Source organism: Tribolium castaneum, chromosome 7 (assembly GCF_031307605.1).
Source record: "Tribolium castaneum strain GA2 chromosome 7, icTriCast1.1, whole genome shotgun sequence".
In the NCBI taxonomy this organism is placed as follows: domain Eukaryota; kingdom Metazoa; phylum Arthropoda; class Insecta; order Coleoptera; family Tenebrionidae; genus Tribolium; species Tribolium castaneum.
Genome location: NC_087400.1, coordinates 11290712 through 11310711, shown reverse-complemented (window position 1 = coordinate 11310711; position 20000 = coordinate 11290712).

The following is a 20000-nucleotide window of genomic DNA, read 5'->3' as shown; positions in this document are numbered from 1 at the left end:
GTAAATGTTTTTATACCAGTTTTAAAATGAGTTATTAATTTTAGACATTTTCTTGCCTAAAAACACAGATCACAGATGATCTCTTGCATAGAAATGAGAAAACGCTCATGTAACACACAAAAAAAATAAGCTTCAGTTTTCCTTATTAAAAGTATTATTATTATTATTACTTTTATTACTATTACTATTATTATTATTATTGTTATTATTATTATTATTATTATTATTATTATTTTCATTATTATAATTATTATTATTACTATTATTATTATTAAAAACCGATTATAACTTTTGTATAGTAAATGTTTTTATACCAGTTTTAAAATGAGTTATTAATTTTAGACATTTTCTTGCCTAAAAACACAGATCACAGATGATCTCTTGCATAGAAATGAGAAAACGCTCATATAACACACAAAACAAGCTTCATTTTTGCTTAGAAAATTAAGCTTACTTCCATTACTATTATTATTATTATTATTATTATCATTATTATTATTATTATTATTATTATTATTATTATTATTATTATTATTATTATTATTATTATTAAAAACTTATATTAAACAGACAGAAAACGTCGTATTCTGTCACAAATGAGCTAATTATGTATCACTTTAAATAGAAGCAGTTTATCCTGTTAATTTCTTTGCTTACATAAGAGCAAACTTTTATAAAGCGTAACTAAAGCCACATATTCTGACACAAAAAAACGAATTACGTTATAGACTTGACGAGAACGGCGTATCTCGGACTCTTATAGGACTCTTATAGAAACAAAAAGTATCAGTTTGGATTAAAACAAATTATTTTTGTTGACTCTTACTCCGAATTGTTCATCAGTTCAAACAAAAACGGCTTATTTTAGACGATCTTTTGCTTTGAACAAGAAAACTTACATCGAACAGACTAAAAACGTATAAATCAGGCATAAAAGAGCAATTTATGTATCACTTTGTATAAAGGCAGCTAATCCTATTCGTTTCATTGCTAAAATAGACTAAATTGTTATTAATCCTAACAAAAACGCAGTATTTTGGCACAAAATACTAATTACATTATAGTTATGACGAGAATAGCTTATTTGGAATGATTCTATGCTTCCAAAAGTGTAAATTTTTATTAAACAGATGCCAAACATCATGTTTTGTCCTATAATGACATTTTATATTGCAGTTTGTATTAAAACAAAGTATTTTCGTTGATTCTTTGTTTGAAGCAGCAAACCTAACATTATTTAGACAAAAACGGTTGATTTTCGACAATATTTTGCTTTGAACAAGAAAACATATCAAACTGACTAAAAACGTCTTATTTTAGCACAAAACAAAAGATTTGCGTTATAGTCTTGACGAAAACTGTTAATTTCAAACGATTCTATGCTTTGAAACCAGTATACTTTCACTAAACAGAGGCAAAACGTCTGATTTCGCCTTTGAAAAACGATTTATGTCACAGTTTGGATTAAAACCAATTATTTTCGTTTATTCATTGTTACAAACAAGAAACCTTACATCAAAGTAACTGAAAACCTCTTATTCAGGCACAGAAAATCAAATTACGTTTCAGTTTGGACAGAAACTGCTTATTTTAGACGATCCTTTGTTTTGAACACGAAAACTTACATTAAAAAGATTAAAAACGTCTTATTCTGGCTCAAAACTGCAAATTATGTATTACTTTGGATAAAAGCAGTTTATCCTGATTACTCCTTTGCTTAGAATAGGGCAAACTTGCATAAAACTTAATGAAAATTTTTAAATTTCGTCTCAAAGATATAATTTACGTTATAGTTTTGACCAGAACTGTTAATTTCAAACGATTTTATGCCCCCAAACGAGAAAACTTTCACTAAACAGATGCCAAACGTCTTAGTTCGTTTTATAAAAACTACTTAAGTTACAGTTTAAACAAAAACAAATTATTTTCGTTGTTGTTGTGGCAAAATAATTTATTTCGAATGATTCAATGGAGCGAAACGAGTAAACTTTTATAGGACAGATGCAAAACACCATATTACCACATAAATCGTTATTTTAAAGCAAAGTATTAGCTTTTGCACTTGTTTAATTAAAGTTTGCTAACTTCGAAGAATGTAATCGTCCGAAATATTTTTTTTTGTCAAAACTATAACGTAATTTGTTCTTTTGAGCTTGAATATAGAGTTTTCATTACGTTTTATAGTAGTTTACTCTACTCTAAGCATAGAATCAAACAGAGTAATCCGCTTTTGTTAAAACTGATACATAATTTGCTCTTATTTTCGAGAATAAAACGTTTTCAATATGTTTGATAAAATTTTTCTTGTTTATAGCAAGGAATCGTTTAAAAATAGCTGTATTTGCCTAAAACGATACGTAATTCGATATTTGTGCATGGATACGAAATTTTCAGTTTCTTTGACGTAAAATTTCTTGTTGCAAAACGTAATACTTTGCTTTAAAACAACGCTTTATATGGTAATATGTGGTTTTGCATCTGCCCCATAAAAGTTCATTCGTTTCCAATCATAAAATCGCTTGAAATTAACAGTGCTGGTCAAGACTATTACGTAAATTATTTCTTTAAGACGAAATTTAAAGTTTTTATTAAGTTTTATACAAGTTTACTCTATTCTAAATAAAGGAGTAATCAGGATAAATTCCTTTTATCTAGAGTAATATATAATTTGCAGTTTTCAGACAGAATAAGACGTTTTTAATCTTTTTAATGTAAGTTTTCGTGTTCAAAACAAAGGATCGTCTAAAATAAGCAGTTTTTGTCCAGACTGAAACGTAATTCGAATTTCTGTGCCTGAATAAGGAGTTTTCAGTTTCTTTGATGTAAGGTTTCTTGTTTGTAACAATGAATAAACGAAAATAATTGGTTTTAATCCAAACTGTGACATAAATCGTTTTTCAAAGGCAAAATCAGACGTTTTGCCTCTGTTTAGTGAAAGTATACTGGTTTCAAAACATAGAATCGTTTGAAATTAACAGTTCTCGTCAAGACTATAACGCAAATCTTTTGTTTTGTGCTAAAATAAGACGTTTTTAGTCTGTTTGATATAAGTTTTCTTGTTCAAAGCAAAATATTGTCGAAAATCAACCGTTTTTGTCTAAACTGATACAAAATTCGGTGGTTTGTGTCCGAATACAAAGTTTTCAGATTCTTTAATGTTAGGTTTGCTGCTTCAAACAAAGAATCAACGAAAATACTTTGTTTTAATACAAACTGCAATATAAAATGTCATTATAGGACAAAACATGATGTTTGGCATCTGTTTAATAAAAATTTACTCGTTTGGAAGCATAGAATCATTCCAAATAAGCTATTCTCGTCATAACTATAATGTAATTAGTATTTTGTGCCAAAATACTGCGTTTTTGTTAGGATTAATAACAATTTAGTCTATTTTAGCAATGAAACGAATAGGATTAGCTGCCTTTATACAAAGTGATACATAAATTGCTCTTTTATGTCAGATTTATACGTTTTTAGTCTGTTCGATGTAAGTTTTCTTGTTCAAAGCAAAAGATCGTCTAAAATAAGCCGTTTTTGTTTGAACTGATGAACAATTCGGACTAAGAGTCAACAAAAATAATTTGTTTTAATCCAAACTGATACTTTTTGTTTCTATAAGAGTCCTATAAGAGTCCGAGATACGCCGTTCTCGTCAAGTCTACAACGTAATTCGTTTTTTTGTGTCAGAATATGTGGCTTTAGTTACGCTTTATAAAAGTTTGCTCTTATGTAAGCAAAGGAACAAACAGGATAAACTGCTTCTATTTAAAGTGATACATAATAAACTCTTTTGTGACATAATACGTTTTCTGTCTGTTTAATATAAGTTTTTAATAATAATAATAATAATAATAATAATAATAATAATAATAACAATAATAATAATAATAATAATAGTAATGAAAGTAATAATAATAATAATACTTTTAATAAGGAAAAATGAAGCTTATTTTGTGTGTTACATGAGCGTTTTCTCATTTCTATGCAAGAGATCATCTGTGATCTGTGTTTTTAGGCAAGAAATTGTCTAAAATTAATAACTCATTCCAAAACTGGTATAAAAACATTTACTATACAAAAATTATAATTGGTTTTTAATACTAATAATATTAATCGTAGTAATAATAATAATAATAATAATAATAATAATAATAATAATATTAATAATAATAATAATAATAATAATAATAATAATAATAATAATAATAATAATAATACTTTTAATAAGGAAAAATGAAGCTTATTTTGTGTGTTACATGAGCGTTTTCTCATTTCTATGCAAGAGATCATCTGTGATCTGTGTTTTTATGCAAGAAATTGTCTAAAATTAATAATTCATTTCAAAACTAGTATAAAAACATTTACTATACAAAAGTTATAATCGGTTTTTAATACTAATAATATTAATAGTAATAATAATAATAATAATAATAATAATAATAATAATAATAATAATAATAATAATAATAATAATAATAATAATAATAATAATAATAATAATAATAATAATAATAATAATAATAATAATAATAATAGTAATAAAAGTAATAATAATAATAATAATAATACTTATAATAAATTTCTTTCTAAATTGAAGCTTAGTTTTTCTAAGCAAAAATAAAGCTTATTTTGTGTTATCTGAGCGTTTTCTCATTTCTATGCAAGAGATCATTTGTGATCTGTGTTTTTAGGCAAGAAATTGTCTAAAATTAATAACTCATTTTAAAACTGGTATAAAAACATTTACTATACAAAAGTTATAATTACAAAAGTAATAATAATAATAATAATAATAATAATAATAATAATAATAATAATCATAATAATAATAATAATAATAATAATAATAATAATAATAATAATAATAATAATAATAATAATAATAATAATAATAATAATAATAATAATAATAATAATAATAATAATAATAGTAATAAAAATAATAATAATAGTAGTAATAACGTCTAAAATAAGCCGTTTTTGTTTGAACTGATGAACAATTCGGACTAAGAGTCAACAAAAATAATTTGTTTTAATCCAAACTGATACTTTTTGTTTCTATAAGAGTCCTATAAGAGTCCGAGATACGCCGTTCTCGTCAAGTCTATAACGTACATAAGAGCAAACTTTTATAAAGCGTAACTAAAGCCACATATTCTGACACAAAAAACGAATTACTACTAAAGTGTTAGACCCAATTAATTTAGTTTAATTTTGGTTTTTCAAACATTCTATTTTAAAGCAAATTTTTGTTAAAGATTATTTATATCCAACTCTATAACTCGCTTATGGTTGGTCTTACACAGGAAATGCAAATAACTCTTTTGTAGGATATTTTATCAGCTTTAATTTTTAAAAAAAGATAAAAATTGATAGGAGTAACTGTTTTCGAGATATAAGCAAAAAACCAATAAGAAAACTGTAACTGTTACTGAATAAAAATGTAATTCAGTTTTCAATGTTTGAGACGAAGACGAAAATGCAGCATTTAAAAACGACTCTGAAGACTTCAGTGACTTTTATGTCACCTCCTTTTTCTTCTAATAAAGTATTGGACCAAATAAATTAAGCGTATTTTAAATTATAAGACATTTTCTGTTAAAGCACTTGTTTTTAAAATATTAATTATTTTCAAACTTATATCTCGCTTATGGTTAGTTCTACATGAAAAATGCAAATAACTATTTTGTAGGAAATTTTAGCAGCTTTAATTTTAGTAAAAAGATAAAAATTGACAGGAGTAACTAATTTCGAGATATAAGCAAGAAACCAAAAAACTGTTACCTTAATTAAGCGCTTGCATATAAGCAAATTTAGTACTATAAGTATTATTATTATTAATGTTATTGTTATTAATATGACGACTAAAAACGTCTCTGAAGACTTTGGTGACTTTTATGTCTTCTCCTTTTTCCTCTACTAAATTGTTAGATCCAATTAATTTAGTTTAATTTCGGTTTTTCAAACATATTATTTTAAAGCAAATTTTTGTTAAATATTATTTATATTCAACTCTATAACTCGCTTATGGTTGGTCTTACAAAAGAAATGCAAATAACTATTTTGTAGGAAATTTCATCAGCTTTAATTTTGAAAAAAAAAATAAAAATTGATAGGAGTAACTGTTTTCGAGATATGAGCAAAAAACCAAAGTGAAAACTGTTACAGTTACTGAATAAAAATGTAATTCAGTTTTCAATGTTTGAGACGAAGTCGAAAATGCAGCATTTAAAAACGACTCTGAAGACTTCAGTGATTTTTATGTCACCTCCTTTTTCTTCTAATAAAGTATTGGATCCAATAAATTAAGTGTATTTTAAATCACAAGACATTTTCTGTTAAAGCACTTTTTTTTAAAATATTAATTATTTTCAAACTTATATCTCGCTTATGGTTAGTTCTACATGAAAAATGCAAATAACTATTTTGTAGGAAATTTTATCAGCTTTAATTTTAGTAAAAAGATAAAAATTGATAGGAGTAACTGATTTCGAGATATAAGCAAGAAACCAAAAAACTGTTACCTTAATTAAGCGCTTGCATATAAGCAAATTTAGTACTATAAGTATTATTATTATTAATGTTATTGTTATTAATATGACGACTAAAGACGACTCTGAAAACTTTAGTGAATTTTATGTTTCCTCCTTTTTCCTCTACTAAAATGCTAGACCCAATTAATTTAGTTTAATTTCAGTTTTTCAAACATTTTATTTTAAAGCAAATTTTTGTTAAAAATTATTTATATCCAACTCTATAACTCGCTTATGGTTGGTCCTACAAGAAAAATTCAAATAACTATTTTGTAGAAAATTTTATCAGCTTTAATTTTGAAAAAAAAATAAAAATTGATAGGAGTAACTGTTTTCGAGATATAAGCAAAAAAGCAATAAGAAAACTGTAACTGTTACTGAACAAAAATGTAATTCAGTTTTTAATGTTTGAGACGAAGTCGAAAATGCAGCATTTAAAAACGACTCTGAAGACTTCAGTGACTTTTATGTCACCTCCTTTTTCTTCTAAAAAAGTATTGGACTCAATAAATTAAGTGTATTTTAAATCACAAGACATTTTCTGTTAAAGCACTTTTTTTTAAATATTAATTATTTTCAAACTTATATCTCGCTTATGGTTAGTTCTACATGAAAAATGCAAATAACTATTTTGTAGGAAATTTTATCAGCTTAAATTTTAGTAAAAAAATAAAAATTGATAAGTGTAACTGTTTTCGAGATATAAGCAAGAAACCAAAAAATTGTTACCTTAATTAATTGCTTGCATATAAGCAAATTTAGTACTATTAGTATTATTAATGTTATTGTTATTAATATGACGACTAAAAACGATTCTGAAGACTTTGGTGACTTTTATGTCTTCTCCTTTTTCTTCTAATAAAGTGTTAAACCCAATTAATTTAGTTTAATTTCGGTTTTCAAACATTTTATTTTAAAGCAAATTTTTGTTAAAGATTATTTATATCCAACTCTATAACTCACTTACGAGTATAGTTGGTCTTACAAAAGAAATGCAAATAACTATTTTGTAGGAAATTTTATCAGCTTTAATTTTGAAAGAATGATAAAAATTGATAGGAGTAACTGTTTTCGAAATATAAGCAAAAAACCAAAGTGAAAACTGTTACAGTTACTGAACAAAAATGTAATTCAGTTTTCAATGTTTGAGACGAAGTCGAAAATGCAGCATTTAAAAACGACTCTGAAGACTTCAGTGACTTTTATGTCACCTCCTTTTTTTTCTAATAAAGTATTGAACCCAATAAATTAAGTGTATTTTAAATCACAAGACATTTTCTGTTAAAGCACTTTTTTTTAAATATTAATTGTTTTCAAACTTAAATCTCGCTTATGGTTAGTCCTACATGAAAAATGCAAATAACTATTTTGTAGGAAATTTTAGCAGCTTTAATTTTAGTAAAAAGATAAAAATTGATAGGAGTAACTGTTTTTGAGATATAAGCAAGAAACCAAAAAACTGTTACCTTAATTAAGCGCTTGCATATAAGCAAATTTTGTACTATTAGTATTATTATTATTAATGTTATTGTTTTTAATATGACGATTAAAAACGTCTCTGAAGACTTTGGTGACTTTTATGTCTTCTCCTTTTTCCTCTACTAAAGTGTTAGATCCAATTAATTTAGTTTAATTTCGGTTTTTCAAACATTTTATTTTAAAGCAAATTTTTGTTAAATATTATTTATATCCAACTCTATAACTCGCCTATGGTTGGTCCCACAGGAAATTTGCAAATAACTATTTTGTAGGAAATTTTTTCAGCTTTAATTTTGAAAAAAAGATAAAATTTGATAGGAATAACGGTTTTCGAGATATAAGCAAAAAACCAAAGTGAAAACTGTTACAGTTACTGAACAAAAATGTAATTCAGTTTTCAATGTTTGAGACGAAGTCGAAAATGCAGCATTTAAAAACGACTCTGAAGACTTCAGTGATTTTTATGTCACCTCCTTTTTCTTCTAATAAAGTATTGGATCCAATAAATTAAGTGTATTTTAAATCACAGTTTTTTGGTTTCTTGCTTATATCTCGAAAACAGTTACTCCTATCAATTTTTATCTTTTTACTAAAATTAAAGCTGACAAAATTTCCTACAAAATAGTTATTTGCATTTTTCATGTAGAACTAACCATAAGCGAGATATATGTTTGAAAATAATTAATATTAAAAAAAAAAGTGCTTTAACAGAAAATGTCTTGTGATTTAAAATACACTTAATTTATTGGGTCTAACACTTTATTAGAGGAAAAAGGAGGTGACATAAAAGTCACTGAAGTCTTTAGAGTCGTTTTTAAATTTGTTCAGTAACTGTAACAGTTTTCACTTTGGTTTTTTGCTTATATCTCGAAAACCGTTACTCCTATCAAATTTTATCTTTTTTTCAAAATTAAAGCGGATAAAATTTCCTACAAAATAGTTATTTGCAAATTTCCATAGGCGAGTTATAGAGTTGGATATAAATAATTTTTAACAAAAATTTGCTTTAAAATAAAATGTTTGAAAAACTGAAATTAAACTAAATTAATTGGGTCTAGCATTTTAGTAGAGGAAAAAGGAGGAGACATAAAAGTCACTAAAGTTTTCAGAGTCGTCTTTAGTCGTCATATTAATAACAATAACATTAATAATAATAATACTTATAGTACTAAATTTGCTTATATGCATGCGCTTAATTAAGGTAACAGTTTTTTGGTTTCTTGCTTATATCTCGAAACCAGTTACTCCTATCAATTTTTATTTTTTTACTAATAATAAAGCTGATAAAATTTGCAACAAAATAGTTATTTGCATTTTTCTTGTAGGATCAACCATAAGCGAGTTATAGAGTTGGATATTAATAATATTCAACAAAAATTTGCTTTAAAATAAAATGTTTGAAAAACTGAAATTAAACTAAATTAATTGGGTCTAGCATTTTAGTAGAGGAAAAAGGAGAAGACATAAAAGTCACTAAAGTTTTCAGAGTCGTCTTTAGTCGTCATATTAATAACAATAACATTAATAATAATAATACTAATAGTACTAAACTTGCTTATATACAAGCGCTTACTTAAGGTAAGGTAAGGAGGAGACATAAAAGTCACTAAAGTTTTCAGAGTCGTCTTTAGTCGTCATATTAATAACAATAACATTAATAAAAATAATACTAATAGTACTAAATTTGCTTATATGCATGCGCTTAATTAAGGTAACAGTTTTTTGGTTTCTTGCTTATATCTCGAAAACAGTTACTCCTATCAATTTTTATCTCTTTACTAAAATTAAAGTTGACAAAATTTCCTACAAAATAGTTATTTGCATTTTTCATGTAGGACTAACCATAAGCGAGAAATATGATTGACAATAATTAATATTTAAAAAAAAAGTGCTTTAACAGAAAATGTCTTGTGATTTAAAATACACTTAACTTATTGGGTCTAACACTTTATTAGAGAAAAAAGGAGGTGACATAAAAGTCACTGAAGTCTTTAGAGTCGTTTTTAAATGCTGCATCTTCGACTTCGTCTCAAACATTGAAAACTGTATTACATTTTTGTTCAGTAACTGTAACAGTTTTCACTTTGGTTTTTTGCTTATATTTCGAAAACCGTTACTCCTATCAAATTTTATCTTTTTTTCAAAATTAAAGCGGATAAAATTTCCTACAAAATGGTTATTTGCAAATGTCCTGTAGGACGAACCATAGGCGAGTTATAGAGTTGGATATAAATAATCTTTAACAAAAATTTGCTTTAAAATAAAATGTTTGAAAAACCGAAATTAAACTAAATTAATTGGGTCTAACACTTTAGTAGAGAAAAAAGGAGAAGACATAAAAATCACCAAAGTCTTCAAAGTTGTTTTTAGTCGTCATATTAATAACAATAACATTAATAATAATAATACTAATAGTACTAAATTTGCTTATATACAAGCGCTTAATTAAGGTAACAGTTTTTGGTTTCTTGCTTATATCTCGAAAACAGTTACTCCTATCAATTTTTATCTTTTTTTAAAAATTAAAGCTGATAAAATTTCCTACAAAATAGTTATTCGCATTTCTTTTGTACGACCAACCATAAGCGAGTTATAGAGTTGGATATTAATATTCTTTAACAAAAATTTGCTTTAAAATAAAATGTTTGAATAACTGAAATTAAACTAAATTAATTGGGTCTAACACTTTAGTAGAGGAAAAAGGAGAAGACATAAAAGTCACTAAAGGTTTCAGAGTCGTCTTTAGTCGTCATATTAATAACAATAACATTAATAATAATAATACTAATAGTACTAAATTTGCTTATATGCAAACGCTTAATTAAGGTAACAGTTGTTTGGTTTCTTGCTTATATCTCGAAAACAGTTACTCCTATCGTTTTTTATCTCTTTACTAAAATTAAAGCTGACAAAATTTCCTACAAAATAGTTATTTGCATTTTTCATGTAGAACTAACCATAAGCGAGATATATGATTGAAAATAATTAATATTTAAAAAAAAGTGTTTAACAGAAAATGTCTTGTGATTTAAAATACACTTAATTTATTAGGTCCAACACTTTATTAGAAGAAAAAGGAGGTGACATAAAAGTCACTGAAGTCTTTAGAGTCGTTTTTAAATGCTGCATCTTTGACTTCGTCTCAAACATTGAAAACTGTATTACATTTTTCTTCAGTAACTGTAACAGTTTTCACTTTGGTTTTTTGCTTATATTTCGAAAACCGTTACTCATATCAAATTTTATCTTTTTTTCAAAATTAAAGCGGATAAAATTTCCTACAAAATAGTTATTTGCAAATGTCCTGTAGGACGAACCATAGGCGAGTTATAGAGTTGGATATAAATAATCTTTAACAAAAATTTGCTTTAAAATAAAATATTTGAAAAACCGAAATTAAACTAAATTAATTGGGTCTAACACTTTAGTAGAGAAAAAAGGAGAAGACATAAAAATCACCAAAGTCTTCAAAGTTGTTTTTAGTCGTCATATTAATAACAATAACATTAATAATAATAATACTAATAGTACTAAATTTGCTTATATACAAGCGCTTAATTAAGGTAACAGTTTTTGGATTTTTGCTTATATCTCGAAAACAGTTACTCCTATCAATTTTTATCTTTCTTTAAAAATTAAAGCTGATAAAATTTCCTACAAAATAGTTATTCGCATTTCTTTTGTAAGAGCAACCATAAGCGAGTTATAGAGTTGGATATAAATATTCTTTAACAAAAATTTGCTTTAAAATAAAACGTTTGAATAACTGAAATTAAACTAAATTAATTGGGTCCAACACTTTATTAGAAGAAAAAGGAGGTGACATAAAAGTCACTGAAATCTTTAGAGTCGTTTTTAAATGCTGCATCTTCGACTTCGTCTCAAACATTGAAAACTGTATTACATTTTTCTTCAGTAACTGTAACAGTTTTCACTTTGGTTTTTTGTTTATATCTCGAAAACCGTTACTCCTATCAAATTTTATCTTTCTTTCAAAATTAAAGCGGATAAAATTTCCTACAAAATAGTTATTTGCAAATTTTTTGTAGGACGAACCATAGGCGAGTTATAGAGTTGGATATAAATAATCTTTAACAAAAATTTGCTTTAAAATAAAATGTTTGAAAAACCGAAATTAAACTAAATTAATTGGGTCTAGCATTTTAGTAGAGGAAAAAGGAGGAGACATAAAAGTCACTAAAGTTTTCAGAGTCGTCTTTAGTCGTCATATTAATAACAATAACATTAATAATAATAATACTAATAGTACTAAATTTGCTTATATGCAAGCGCTTAATTAAGGTAAGAGTTTTTTGGTTTCTTGCTTATATCTCGAAAACAGTTACTCCTATCAATTTTTATCTTTTTACTAATAATAAAGCTGATAAAATTTGCAACAAAATAGTGATTTGCATTTTTCTTGTAGGATCAACCATAAGCGAGTTATAGAGTTGGATATTAATAATATTCAACAAAAATTTGCTTTAAAATAAAATGTTTGAAAAACCGAAATTAAACTAAATTAATTGGGTCTAGCATTTTAGTAGAGGAAAAAGGAGGAGACATAAAAGTCACTAAAGTTTTCAGAGTCGTCTTTAGTCGTCATATTAATAACAATAACATTAATAATAATAATACTAATAGTACTAAATTTGCTTATATGCAAGCGCTTAATTAAGGTAAGAGTTTTTTGGTTTCTTGCTTATATCTCGAAAACAGTTACTCCTATCAATTTTTATCTTTTTACTAATAATAAAGCTGATAAAATTTGCAACAAAATAGTGATTTGCATTTTTCTTGTAGGATCAACCATAGGCGAGTTATAGAGTTGGATATAAATAATCTTTAACAAAAATTTGCTTTAAAATAAAATGTTTGAAAAACCGAAATTAAACTAAATTAATTGGGTCTAGCATTTTAGTAGAGGAAAAAGGAGGAGACATAAAAGTCACTAAAGTTTTCAGAGTCGTCTTTAGTTGTCATATTACCAACAATAACATTAATAACAATAATACTTATAGTACTAAATTTGCTTATATGCATGCGCTTAATTAAGGTAACAGTTTTTTGGTTTCTTGCTTATATCTCGAAAACAGTAACTCCTATCAATTTTTATCTCTTCACTAAAATTAAAGCTGACAAAATTTCCTACAAAATAGTTATTTGCATTTTTCATGTAGGACTAACCATAAGCGAGATATATGATTGACAATAATTAATATTTAAAAAAAAGTGCTTTAACAGAAAATGTCTTGTGATTTAAAATACACTTAATTTATTGGGTCCAACACTTTATTAGAGGAAAAAGGAGGTGACATAAAAGTCACTGAAGTCTTTAGAGTCGTTTTTAAATGCTGCATCTTCGACTTCGTCTCAAACATTGAAAACTGTATTACATTTTTGTTCAGTAACTGTAACAGTTTTCACTTTGGTTTTTTGCTTATATTTCGAAAACCGTTACTCCTATCAAATTTTATCTTTTTTTCAAAATTAAAGCGGATAAAATTTCCTACAAAATAGTTATTTGCAAATGTCCTGTAGGACAAACCATAGGCGAGTTATAGAGTTGGATATAAATAATCTTTAACAAAAATTTGCTTTAAAATAAAATGTTTGAAAAACCGAAATTAAACTAAATTAATTGGGTCTAACACTTTAGTAGAGAAAAAAGGAGAAGACATAAAAATCACCAAAGTCTTCAAAGTGGTTTTTAGTCGTCATATTAATAACAATAACATTAATAGTAATAATACTAATAGTACTAAATTTGCTTATATGCAAGCGCTTAATTAAGGTAAGAGTTTTTTGGTTTCTTGCTTATATCTCGAAAACAGTTACTCCTATCAATTTTTATCTTTCTTTAAAAATTAAAGCTGATAAAATTTCCTACAAAATAGTTATTCGCGTTTCTTTTGTAGGACCAACCATAAGCGAGTTATAGAGTTGGATATAAATAATCTTTAACAAAAATTTGCTTTAAAATAAAATGTTTGAAAAACCGAAATTAAACTAAATTAATTGGGTCTAACACTTTAGTAGAGAAAAAAGGAGAAGACATAAAAATCACCAAAGTCTTTAAAGTTGTTTTTAGTCGTCATATTAATAACAATAACATTAATAATAATAATACTAATAGTACTAAATTTGCTTATATACAAGCGCTTAATTAAGGTAACAGTTTTTGGTTTCTTGCTTATATCTCAAAAACAGTTACTCCTATCAATTTTTATCTTTCTTTAAAAATTAAAGCTGATAAAATTTCCTACAAAATAGTTTTTTGCATTTCTTTTGTAAGACCAACCATAAGCGAGTTATAGAGTTGGATATAAATATTCTTTAACAAAAATTGGCTTTAAAATAATATGTTTGAATAACTTAAATTAAACTAAATTAATTGGGTCTAACACTTTAGTAGAGGAAAAAGGAGAAGACATAAAAGTCACTAAAGGTTTCAGAATCGTCTTTAGTCGTCATATTAATAACAATAACATTAATAATAATAATACTAATAGTACTAAATTTGCTTATATGCAAACGCTTAATTAAGGTAACATTTTTTTGGTTTCTTGCTTATATCTCGAAAACAGTTACTCCTATCAATTTTTATCTCTTTACTAAAATTAAAGCTGACAAAATTTTCTACAAAATAGTTATTTGCATTTTTCATGTAGGACTAACCATAAGCGAGATATATGATTGACAATAATTAATATATAAAAAAAAAGTGCTTTAACAGAAAATGTCTTGTGATTTAAAATACACTTAATTTATTGGGTCCAACATTTTATTAGAGGAAAAAGGAGGTGACATAAAAGTCACTGAAGTCTTTAGAGTCGTTTTTAAATGCTGCATCTTCGACTTCGTCTCAAACATTGAAAACTGTATTACATTATTGTTCAGTAACTGTAACAGTTTTCACTTTGGTTTTTTGCTTATATTTCGAAAACCGTTACTCCTATCAAATTTTATCTTTTTTTCAAAATTAAAGCGGATAAAGGTTCCTACAAAATAGTTATTTGCAAATGTCCTGTAGGACGAACCATGGGCGAGTAATAGAGTTGGATATAAATAATCTTTAACAAAAATTTGCTTTAAAATAAAATGTTTGAAAAACCGAAATTAAACTAAATTAATTGGGTCTAACACTTTAGTAGAGAAAAAAGGAGAAGACATAAAAGTCACTAAAGTTTTCAGAGTCGTCTTTAGTCGTCATATTAATAACAATAACATTAATAATAATAATACTTATAGTACTAAATTTGCTTATATGCATGCGCTTAATTAAGGTAACAGTTTTTTGGTTTCTTGCTTATATCTCGAAAACAGTTACTCCTATCAATTTTTATCTTTCTTTAAAAATTAAAGCTGATAAAATTTCATACAAAATAGTTATTTGCATTTCTTTTGTAGGACCAACCATAAGCGAGTTATAGAGTTGGATATAAATAATCTTTAACAAAAATTTGCTTTAAAATAAAATGTTTAAAAAACCGAAATTAAACTAAATTAATTGGGTCTAACACTTTAGTAGAGAAAAAAGGAGAAAACATAAAAATCACCAAAGTCTTCAAAGTTGTTTTTAGTCGTCATATTAATAACAATAACATTAATAATAATAATACTAATAGTACTAAATTTGCTTATATGCAAGCGCTTAATTAAGGTAAGAGTTTTTTGGTTTCTTGCTCATATCTCGAAAACAGTTACTCCTATCAATTTTTATCTTTTTACTAATAATAAAGCTGATAAAATTTGCAACAAAATAATGATTTGCATTTTTCTTGTAGGATCAACCATAAGCGAGTTATAGAGTTGGATATTAATAATATTCAACAAAAATTTGCTTTAAAATAAAATGTTTGAAAAACTGAAATTAAACTAAATTAATTGGGTCTAGCATTTTAGTAGAGGAAAAAGGAGGAGACATAAAAATCACTAAAGTTTTCAGAGTCGTCTTTAGTCGTCATATTAATAACAATAACATTAATAATAATAATACTTATAGTACTAAATTTGCTTATATGCATGCGCTTAATTAAGGTAACAGTTTTTTGGTTTCTTGCTTATATCTCGAAAACAGTTACTCCTATCAATTTTTATCCCTTTACTAAAATTAAAGCTGACAAAATTTCCTACAAAATAGTTATTTGCATTTTTCATGTAGGACTAACCATAAGCGAGATATATGATTGACAATAATTAATATTTAAAAAAAAAGTGCTTTAACAGAAAATGTCTTGTGATTTAAAATACACTTAATTTATTGGGTCTAACACTTTATTAGAGGAAAAAGGAGGTGACGTAAAAGTCACTGAAGTCTTTAGAGTCGTTTTTAAATGCTGCATCTTCGACTTCGTCTCAAACATTGAAAACTGTATTACATTTTTGTTCAGTAACTGTAACAGTTTTCACTTTGGTTTTTTGCTTATATCTCGAAAACCGTTACTCCTATCAAATTTTATGTTTTTTTCAAAATTAAAACGGATAAAATTTCCTACAAAATAGTTATTTGCAAATTTCCTGTAGGACGAACCATAGGCAAGTTATAGAGTTGGATATAAATAATTTTTAACAAAAATTTGCTTTAAAATAAAATGTTTGAAAAACTGAAATTAAACTAAATTAATTGGGTCTAGCATTTTAGTAGAGGAAAAAGGAGGAGACATAAAAGTCACTAAAGTTTTCAGAGTCGTCTTTAGTTGTCATATTAATAACAATAACATTAATAATAATAATAGTTATAGTACTAAATTTGCTTATATGCATGCGCTTAATTAAGGTAACAGTTTTTTGGTTTCTTGCTTATATCTCGAAAACAGTTACTCCTATCAATTTTTATCTTTTTACTAAAATTAAAGTTGACAAAATTTCCTACAAAATAGTTATTTGCATTTTTAATGTAGGACTAACCATAAGCGAGATATATGATTGACAATAATTAATATTTAAAAAAAAAAAATGCTTTAAGAGAAAATGTCTTGTGATTTAAAATACACTTAATTTATTGGGTCCACCACTTTATTAGAGGAAAAAGGAGGTGACATAAAAGTCACTGAAGTCTTTAGAGTCGTTTTTAAATGCTGCATCTTCGACTTCGTCTCAAACATTGAAAACTGTATTACATTTTTGTTCAGTAACTGTAACAGTTTTCACTTTGGTTTTTTGCTTATATTTCGAAAACCGTTACTCCTATCAAATTTTATCTTTTTTTCAAAATTAAAGCGGATAAAATTTCCTACAAAATAGTTATTTGCAAATGTCCTGTAGGACAAACCATAGGCGAGTTATAGAGTTGGATATAAATAATCTTTAACAAAAATTTGCTTTAAAATAAAATGTTTGAAAAACCGAAATTAAACTAAATTAATTGGGTCTAACACTTTAGTAGAGAAAAAAGGAGAAGACATAAAAATCACCAAAGTCTTCAAAGTGGTTTTTAGTCGTCATATTAATAACAATAACATTAATAGTAATAATACTAATAGTACTAAATTTGCTTATATGCAAGCGCTTAATTAAGGTAAGAGTTTTTTGGTTTCTTGCTTATATCTCGAAAACAGTTACTCCTATCAATTTTTATCTTTCTTTAAAAATTAAAGCTGATAAAATTTCCTACAAAATAGTTATTTGCGTTTCTTTTGTAGGACCAACCATAAGCGAGTTATAGAGTTGGATATAAATAATCTTTAACAAAAATTTGCTTTAAAATAAAATGTTTGAAAAACCGAAATTAAACTAAATTAATTGGGTCTAACACTTTAGTAGAGAAAAAAGGAGAAAACATAAAAATCACCAAAGTCTTCAAAGTTGTTTTTAGTCGTCATATTAATAACAATAACATTAATAATAATAATACTAATAGTACTAAATTTGCTTATATGCAAGCGCTTAATTAAGGTAAGAGTTTTTTGGTTTCTTGCTCATATCTCGAAAACAGTTACTCCTATCAATTTTTATCTTTTTACTAATAATAAAGCTGATAAAATTTGCAACAAAATAATGATTTGCATTTTTCTTGTAGGATCAACCATAAGCGAGTTATAGAGTTGGATATTAATAATATTCAACAAAAATTTGCTTTAAAATAAAATGTTTGAAAAACTGAAATTAAACTAAATTAATTGGGTCTAGCATTTTAGTAGAGGAAAAAGGAGGAGACATAAAAATCACTAAAGTTTTCAGAGTCGTCTTTAGTCGTCATATTAATAACAATAACATTAATAATAATAATACTTATAGTACTAAATTTGCTTATATGCATGCGCTTAATTAAGGTAACAGTTTTTTGGTTTCTTGCTTATATCTCGAAAACAGTTACTCCTATCAATTTTTATCCCTTTACTAAAATTAAAGCTGACAAAATTTCCTACAAAATAGTTATTTGCATTTTTCATGTAGGACTAACCATAAGCGAGATATATGATTGACAATAATTAATATTTAAAAAAAAAGTGCTTTAACAGAAAATGTCTTGTGATTTAAAATACACTTAATTTATTGGGTCTAACACTTTATTAGAGGAAAAAGGAGGTGACGTAAAAGTCACTGAAGTCTTTAGAGTCGTTTTTAAATGCTGCATCTTCGACTTCGTCTCAAACATTGAAAACTGTATTACATTTTTGTTCAGTAACTGTAACAGTTTTCACTTTGGTTTTTTGCTTATATCTCGAAAACCGTTACTCCTATCAAATTTTATGTTTTTTTCAAAATTAAAACGGATAAAATTTCCTACAAAATAGTTATTTGCAAATTTCCTGTAGGACGAACCATAGGCAAGTTATAGAGTTGGATATAAATAATTTTTAACAAAAATTTGCTTTAAAATAAAATGTTTGAAAAACTGAAATTAAACTAAATTAATTGGGTCTAGCATTTTAGTAGAGGAAAAAGGAGGAGACATAAAAGTCACTAAAGTTTTCAGAGTCGTCTTTAGTTGTCATATTAATAACAATAACATTAATAATAATAATAGTTATAGTACTAAATTTGCTTATATGCATGCGCTTAATTAAGGTAACAGTTTTTTGGTTTCTTGCTTATATCTCGAAAACAGTTACTCCTATCAATTTTTATCTTTTTACTAAAATTAAAGTTGACAAAATTTCCTACAAAATAGTTATTTGCATTTTTAATGTAGGACTAACCATAAGCGAGATATATGATTGACAATAATTAATATTTAAAAAAAAAAATGCTTTAAGAGAAAATGTCTTGTGATTTAAAATACACTTAATTTATTGGGTCCACCACTTTATTAGAGGAAAAAGGAGGTGACATAAAAGTCACTGAAGTCTTTAGAGTCGTTTTTAAATGCTGCATCTTCGACTTCGTCTCAAACATTGAAAACTGTATTACATTTTTGTTCAGTAACTGTAACAGTTTTCACTTTGGTTTTTTGCTTATATTTCGAAAACCGTTACTCCTATCAAATTTTATCTTTTTTTCAAAATTAAAGCGGATAAAATTTCCTACAAAATAGTTATTTGCAAATGTCCTGTAGGACAAACCATAGGCGAGTTATAGAGTTGGATATAAATAATCTTTAACAAAAATTTGCTTTAAAATAAAATGTTTGAAAAACCGAAATTAAACTAAATTAATTGGGTCTAACACTTTAGTAGAGAAAAAAGGAGAAGACATAAAAATCACCAAAGTCTTCAAAGTGGTTTTTAGTCGTCATATTAATAACAATAACATTAATAGTAATAATACTAATAGTACTAAATTTGCTTATATGCAAGCGCTTAATTAAGGTAAGAGTTTTTTGGTTTCTTGCTTATATCTCGAAAACAGTTACTCCTATCAATTTTTATCTTTCTTTAAAAATTAAAGCTGATAAAATTTCCTACAAAATAGTTATTTGCGTTTCTTTTGTAGGACCAACCATAAGCGAGTTATAGAGTTGGATATAAATAATCTTTAACAAAAATTTGCTTTAAAATAAAATGTTTGAAAAACCGAAATTAAACTAAATTAATTGGGTCT